The sequence below is a fragment of the Filicampus tigris genome, chromosome 9 (genome assembly GCF_054856515.1).
Source record: "Filicampus tigris isolate MCC_2025a chromosome 9, RoL_Ftig_1.0, whole genome shotgun sequence".
In the NCBI taxonomy this organism is placed as follows: domain Eukaryota; kingdom Metazoa; phylum Chordata; class Actinopteri; order Syngnathiformes; family Syngnathidae; genus Filicampus; species Filicampus tigris.
In genome coordinates, this window is record NC_141225.1 from 1848917 (window position 1) to 1857500 (window position 8584).

Here is an 8584-nt window from a genome sequence, read left to right on the forward strand (position 1 = left end):
ACCCGCCCATTCCAGCTTGTCTCCCAATAGGGTGGGCTGGATGGTGTTGAAAGGACTGGAGAAATCAAAGAACATGATCCTCACAGTGCTCCCCGCCTTCTCCAGGTGGGAGAGTGAAGTGTGGAGGAGGTAGACGATGGCATCATCCACACTGATGCCAGGCTGGTATGCGAACTGGAGTGGGCCCATTGAGGAGCTCACCAGGGGGCGCAGGTGGACAAGGACCAGTCTCTCCAGGGTCTTCATCAGGTGAGACGTCAGCGCCACTGGTCTGAAGCTGTTGAGCTCCTTCGGGTAGGGGGTCTTTGGCACCGGGACCAGGCAGGATGTTTTCCATAGCTGGGGGACCCTGCCCAGCTTCAGGCTCAGGTTGAACATGTGCTGGACAATTCCACACAGCTGGTCTGCGCAGGATTTGAGGAGCTGGGGGCTGATGCCATCTGGACCCGCTGCCTTCCTCGCCTTCATCTTCTTCAGCTGGTTCCTCACCTGAGATGTTGTGAAGGCCAAGGCTGGGCAGGAGGGAGTGGTGGCTATCTGGTGAAGCTGGGAGCTGGAGGCTGTGGAGAAAAGGGGGGAGGGGTGACACGCCCAGCAGGAGGAGTAGGTGGAGGCTGCAGCAGGAGAGACTGAGTGGAGGCAGGCATCTGATCGAACCTATTGAAAAAGAGATTCAGCTCATTTGCCCACTGCAGGTCCCCCCCAGTCCGGGTCTTGGGTTGTCCGTGGCCTGAGATGGTCTTCAGGCCCCTCCAGACTCCCCTGGCGTTATTCTACAGCAGCTGCTCCTCCATCCTCTTCCTGTAGGACCTTTTCCCCTCTCTGATCCTCCTCCTATTTATATAGTCTGTAACAGTGTCCGTTAGACTACTAATGTCTTCCCCGTGAGCATCGCTGAATACTTCCCACACAGTTGTGCTGAAGCAGTCCTTTAAGGCCTCCTCGGCCTCTCCAGACCATCTCTGAACCGTGCGGGTCACAGCTGGCTGCCTGCGGACCAGAGGTTTGTACAAAGACTGGAGAGCCACCAGGTTGTGATCAGCTTTGCCCAGCGGGGGGAGGGGCAGTGATGTGTATGCCTCCTTGGTGTTGGCATAGAAAAGATCCAGTGTTTTATTGTCTCTGGTGTGGCAGGTGACATACTGTGTGAATGAAGGCAGAGAGGAGGAAGGGGAGGCATGATTGAAGTCACCAGAGATGAGTACCAGGGCATTTGGGTGCTGTGTTTGTAGCCTGCTCACTGCTGCAGTCAAGACATCACAGGCTGTGTCGCTGCTGGCAGCTGGTGGGACGTAGACGGTCAGCGCGATCACATGACTAAACTCTCGCGGGATGTAGAATGGCCTCATGCCAACAGCTAGCAGCTCAATATCCCTGCTGCAAAGATGCTCCTTAATCGTGATGTGCCCAGGATTACACCATCTATCGTTCACAAACACAGCCAGCCCTCCTCCTTTCCTCTTTCCACTCTCCAGCGTCCTGTCCGCGCGTATGATTTGGAAGCCGTCCAATTCTACGACCGCGATTGGCGTTAGCGCTGTTAGCCACGACTCCGTGAATAGCATCAGGCTAGCCTCCCGGAAGTCCCTCTTGTGCCGGGTAAGTGCCGCTAGCTCGTCCATCTTGTTGGGGAGCGATCTAACATTCCCCATGATAACAGACGGGAGGACGGGATGGTATCGTCTCCTCCTTTCCCGGCGTTTAACCCCCGCACGAGATCCCCGTCTCTTCCTCCTCAGCTCACGGGGGATATCGGGTCTCGCCCCGGAAGCCGGCGCATGGTTAGCACGGAGTACTAACAGCTGATTCCGGCTGTAAACAATGGGGGCTCGGCTCCGAGCCAAGTCGCCGGACACGATCGCGCAAAAAATAGCCATCAGCAGCAGCAAGAATACCGCAGTTTGGGTGTCCATTGCTACGCAAGTTACGACTATCAACTATATGAAAAAGGTATGAGGTAGAGTAATATTAAAGAACAAAAACACACGAAAAGGCTCACCGATGAGCCGGAGCTACTGTAGCGGGCTGCCACTCGCGCGGCGCACCAAACAGCAGTTCAGAGTACCCACGCTTTTTGGAGTCCTTGTAGGGTGTGCTGGAGAGCACTCCCTCTGGGGACTCCATCCTTCTGCTGGGGGACTTCAATGCTCACATGGGCAATGAGACCTGTAAGGGCGTGATTGGGAGGAACGGCCCCTGATCCGAACCCGAGTGGTGTTCTGTTACTGGACTTCTGTGCTCATCAAAGATTGTCTATAATGAACACCATGTTCAAACATAAGGGTTTCAAACATTTCCCCCAACACAAGTTGCTTGTTTTGGACACTTGGGTGAAGAGAGGGGCGGAGCTGTCAACTGATCACCCCCTGGTGGTGTGTTGGCTCCAATTGTGGGGGGAGATGCAGACCCGGCAGACCCAAGGAGAGGGAAGCAGTGCACCATCAACACTGTACAATGGAGATGGGGTGATGCTGACCTTGACTTGGGACGTTGTGAGTCAGTGAGTACTTCAAAGACCTCCTCAATTCAACCAAAACGACTTCCATTGAGGAAGCAGAGCCTGGAGACTCTGAGGTGAGCTCGCCTGTCGTGGGGTTGAAGTAACCGATGTAGTTAAAAAGCTCCTTGGTGGCAAAGCCCCGGGGTGGATGAGTTCCTAAAGGCTGTAGATGTTGTGGGGCTGTCATCGTTGACACGCCTCTCCAACACTGCGTGGTCATCGGGGACAATGACTCTCGATTGGCAGACCGGGATGGTGGTTCCCCTTTTTAAGAAGGGGGACAGGAGGGTGTGTTCCAGTTACAGAGAAATCAGACTCCTCAGCCTCCCCTTGGATTCAGGAGGAGCAATGTGGATGGTCAATGGCCGTGGAACAGTGGAGGGTCCTCGAGGGTGCATGGGTGTTCGCCCAACCAGTTACATATGTTTTGTGGACTTGGAGAAGGTGTTCGACTGTGTCCCTCGGGGAGTTCTGTGGGGGCTGCTTTGGAAGTACGGGGTACTGGGCCCCTAAATCTGGGCTGTTTGATCTCTGTACTACTGATGTCAGAGTTTGGTCCGAATTGCCAGCAGTGAGTCGGATTCGTTTCCTGTGGGGGTTGGACTCCGCCAAGGCTGCCCTTTGTCACCGATTCTGTTCATAACTTTTATGGACAGAATTTCTAGGGGCAGCCAAGGTGTTGAGGGGTACGGTTTGGTGGCTTCAGTGTGGGATCTCTGCTTTTTGCAGATGATGTGGTACTGTTGGCTTCTTCAAACCGTGATCTCCAACTCACACTGGAGCGGTTTGCAGCTGAGTGTGAAGCGGTTGGGATGAAAATCAACACCTCCAAACCTGACTCCATAATCCTCAGTCAGAAAAGAGTGGAGTGCCCTTTCCAGGTTGGAGATGAGATCCTTGCCCAAGTGGAGGAGTTAAAGTATCTTCCGTTCCTGTTTACGATTCAGGGTAGGATGGAGCGGGAGATCGACAGACGGATCAGTGCAGTGTCTGCTGTGATGCAGACCCTGTATCGGTCCATTGTGGTAAAGAGAAAGCTGAGCCTGAAGGCAAAACTCTCAATTTACCATTCGATCTACTTTCGTGAAAGTTTATTCGGACTCGCTGACGGACGGCTGCTTAAAATTACAGGCGGACCAGCCTATAGACAGGTACTATTTATTCCCCCCCAGAAAAAAAGGCGAATGACGGAAAGGTACCCACGCTGCACACAGGTGACGAATGACGCTCAATTTTTCATAAAATGCTCAGTTCTGTATTTAATGAAAAAAAAAAAGCTGAAAGCTTTAATTGAACCTATGTACCAGTTCTTTGCAATAACTGCTGAACTTTGGCTAACTTGTTGATAAACAAATCTTAAAGCAGAAACAATGTGTTGGCACCATATTGAATGACGGTGGAATGGGTAATTAAAAGGCATTGTTTGATATGAAATTATACTGAATGTACACTGATATCATATCACAATGGTACAACAGTAAAACAATTCCACCGACATGCCTTCTACTGAGGAAGCAGAGTTTGGAGACTCCGAGGTGGGCTCTCCTATCTGTGGGGTTGAAGTAACCGAGGTAGTTAAAAAGCTCCTCAGTGGCAAAGCAGATGAGATCCGCCCGGAGTTCATAAAGGCTCTGGATGTTGTGGGGCTGTCAAGGTTGATATGCCTCTACAACATCGCGTGGACATCGAGGACAGTGCCTCTGGATTGGCAGACCAGGGTGGTGGTTCCTCTTTTTAAGAAGAGGGACCAAAGGGCGTATTCCAATTACAGAGGAATCACACTTCTCAGCCTCCCTGGTAACGTCTATTCAGGGGTGCTGGAGAGGAGGGTCCGTCAGGAGGTGAATCTGAGATTCAGGAGGAGCAATGTGGTTTTTGTCCTGCCCCTGGAACAGTGGATCAGCTCTACGCCCTCAGGAGGGTCCTCAAGGGTGCATGGGAGTTCGCCAAACCAGTCTACATGTGTTTTGTGAACTTGGAGAAGGCGTTCGACCGTGTCCCTCGGGGAGTTCTGTGGGGGGTGCTTCGGGAGTACAGGGTACTGAGCCCCCTGATAAGGGCTGCTCGGTCTCTGTACCACCGATGTCAGAGTTTGGTCCATATTGCCGGCAGTAAGTCGGATTCGTTTCTGGTGAGGGTTGGACCCGCCAAGGCTGCTCTCTGTCACCGATTCCATTCATAACTTTTATCGACAGAATTTCTAGGTGCAGCCGAGATGTCATGGGGGTCCGGTTTGGTGGCCTCAGTATTTCATCTCTGCTTTTTGCAGATGATGTGGTACTGTTGGCTTCTTCAAGCCGTGATCTCCAACACTCACTGGAGCGGTTCGCAGCCGAGTGTGAAGCGGTCGAAATGAAAATCAGCACCTCCAAATTTGAGACCATGGTCCTCAGTCGGAAAAGGGTGGCTTTACCATGGATTACTCAAAGGGCTGTTTTTAACCCGTGTATTTATTTTAATAGATTTTTTGCATGATTTAGTATTATTTTTCACAAGAGCTTTATTTTTGTGAAGTTCAAGACAATACAATAATGCAGCTGTTACTGAAAGCATGCTACTGAACATCAATTGATTGGCTAACATTGTCTTGCTTTAGAAAGAAAATATATATGACAAACACAACGCTGCATTTTAAGGGCAAGCAAGGAAAGTCTATCTCAGGGGTCGGCAACCTGCGGCTCTTTCATCTTTATGTTGTGGCTCTGCATGGCTTGGGAAAAAATATGTAAGTGACCAATTGAAGTGCATGTTATTTGTCTAAAAAACGTGCATCATGTCTTCTTCGTAAGTCAAACTCTTTAGCCACTCTCGTATGTGGTCCTATATTGGATACCTGTCGGATTTTTTTTGCAATGTCACCGCAGTCTGAACCTCCAGGTCGCATAAATCCGACATTGACGTCAGGAGCCCAAAATGCGGTTCGCGCGGGCGGAGGGATCAGTGCTGACAGTGACTCTGCAGTTGTTTTGAGTAACAGTATTGACATTATAATTGACTTTAGTTTAATCCCACTTGAAAAAAAGCATAAAGTGGACATTTACGATGATAGTAGTAATTCAGCCGCGGCTCGATCGGCTCATTTTTTTTATGCGTTATGATCATCATTTCCCCCAAATACTGTATTTCTACCTCTGACCGAATCACTCCACTGTCGAAATGCCCCGACACGCTGCACCACATTTACTTCCGTGAACACAACGTCGTGATTGACGTCGACCGTCCGTCTCTTCTTCTGCATATATGAGTCACTTTTGGAGCGTAATTATGTTCACACAAGAAAAGAGGCTGAGGTCTAATTTATAACGTAGTATGAACGCTTACAAACACCCAAAAAATATTTTTCATAAAAAGAAGGCATCTTACAGTCCTGCGTAAAGATGAAAATGACTTTGCAGCCCTGATTTGCAGACGCTGCATGTGCGCAAAGGTTCAGGAGCAGAAGTCCCATTAACCAGGAAAAATACATATTCAGGCAGTTATTTTGCAAATATTTATTTTCATTGTTCAGTGAAATAGTGCTCTTTTTTCCACTGTATTTTTGAATTCAGGCATTTTTGTCTGCTAGATGGATGATTTAAATTCAGCGCTGCGCTTTTTTTTTGCAAGAGTTCAAAATGTGTTCATTTAATAAATAAAATAAAATTTTCTGAAACATGAATGGACTGCATGGATTTCAGAAAAACACACAATAGTGCGACCCTCCGGCCCGGAAGGATGCCCAATTTTGGGGCGGAGGGGTGGGGGGTGACAAATTTAATCTAATCTAATCTGTAATCTCACTAATCTGCATTCAGCCATTTAGGTCCTCACTTTTGGAATAGCCTGCCAGATGACGTCAGGTCTGCAGAGACTGTTGATATTTTTAAGAGGAAGCTCAAAACACACCTTATTAGTTTGGCTTTTAACAACCTTTAAATAATTGATCTTTCCTTTTGATTGAAGTTTATTTTTATTTTATTTTACTGATTTTAGTTCTTAGACTATACTACTGTTCGGTCTTTTAGTTTTGTTGCTCTCTGCCGTTGTCATCTTTTAGCTCCAGTGTTTCCTCATGGGGGTGCCTCCGCGTGGAGGGAGGGGTGGCTGCCCTTCCCACGGGGGCTGTCATCGCAGGGACTCCTTGGGTCTGGGTGGCCGGCGGCCTCTACACTTTGTGTGGGGTCCGTCTGTCTAATCCGGGCTGGTGATGGCGCCCGTGTGGCCGTGGGCTGTCATTCCCCTCGGCACGGAGAGCTCCCCTTGGGTACCCTTTCCTTATATGGTTTCTCTGTGCCTTGTCATGTCTTTTTAACACATTTTATCAGGTTGTGCACTTTGTGTGGGTGTGTGTGAATGAGTGCTGATGTACTAATGGATATCGGTCTTGGGTTTGTTCGGAGGGAGGGCGTGAACGGATTTTTTTTTTTTTTTTGTAATGTTTTGCTTTGGATATTTTACAGCGCTTTGAGTTGCATTTTTATGTATGAAAAGTGCTATATAAATAAAATGCGATTGATTGATTGCTAATTTGTGTGTATATTTTTGGCCCCGATCACGTTATTTAACCTGATGCATACAGCCAGCCCCCACAAAAACCCACCAACAAATCATTAAACGCCGTAGCAAAACTGCTGTGTAGTGGTTTGCTGGCAATGCTTTTATTTTGAAGGCCGGGAAGTGTGAAGGAGGGGGAGTGTGGAAAATAAGTAACTTGTTGAATGCTTGCAGACTTGTCGTCTGTTGGACCCAAATAATTATACAATACGGCAAAACCAACCCCAGGGCTTGCAATGGAAGTTAGTACACGCAAGTATGTGAGTAAGTGGCGCGTTTGAAGCGTGTCCACAGCGGGTTTGAATAGTAAGTTAGCCAGGTAATTGTCTTTAAATAAACCTCTTCCGTTAGCATCTCTCCCTTGGGGGCATCATGCACGGGGGTCGGAACGGCAACGGGGGCTGACAATGTTTATGAATATGGCCGCGGGGTCACGGCCGGAAGGGTACCCAGGTCAAGGGTGGAGGGTCGCGGCCGGACAGGGTGAAGTGCCCAGCTCTGTATATATATATATTAGGGATGCTCCGATCGAGCGGGCACCGATCATGATCTGCCGATTTTCATGAAAAAATTACGTGATCGGAATATTCTGTCAAAGCCTTTTATTGCCGATCAAAACATCCGATCACCCGCAGCTCATGCTTCGCAGCCTACAGCCATGTTGTGTACCTCCCCCTCTGCTTTGTGTGGAGGCGTGGCTGCTATGTTCACACCAATTAAGGTGGGAGCCTTTCTGGCGGAGCGTTTCAATTGGAGTCAATTTAGTTGGCACGGGCGGGCGCGGTTGCGTGCGGGGCGTTGCGAATGATGCGTTTGCAGTTGTGGGAGGCGGAGTGAAGCACCGCAAATCTGTCCATTCGCCCCATTCGTCGCGTATAAAACAAGTCAACTTTTTTGCCATTCCGCCTCGCGGCAGTCAATCAGCATCGGGCATACTATGTCACACACAGCCAAACAGACCCAGAGCTCAAAGGTCCCCCGTACACTGCGGTGTGTCACACAGCCAAACAGAGCCACTGTAAAAACCGTAAAAAAAAAAAAAAAACGCAGACTGAACAAGACGCTGTTTGGCTGTGTGTGACGTAGTATGCCCGATGCTGATTGGTAAAGGGAACCTGTGTTTTGAATCACCTGTTAAATCTCAAGGTTCTCAAGGTGTTTTTTCCTTGGAAACCTGGTCGAAATGGCTCTTTCAGTGTAAAAGGTTGCCAACCCCTGCGTTAGTAGGACGTAACTATTTGTTCTATTGAAAGGAGCGGGGTCGGAGTGGCATGAATTTAGTATTGCTAGATTCATTGTCAGCTAGCCAAGTCGTGGGGGGGGCAATTGGGGGTCAAGGCATTTGCCACCCCGTAAAACAGCCTATGTTTATTATATATATATATATATATATATATATATATATATATATATATATATATATATATATATTTATTTTTTTTATCAGTCTTGCCCTCCGAAGTATGGAATCGAAACCAGTCTGTACTTTCATATAGTGCTGTCTAAATTTTGTCCAGCAGGCGGCGATCGCATACCACTGTAATTGCTGAG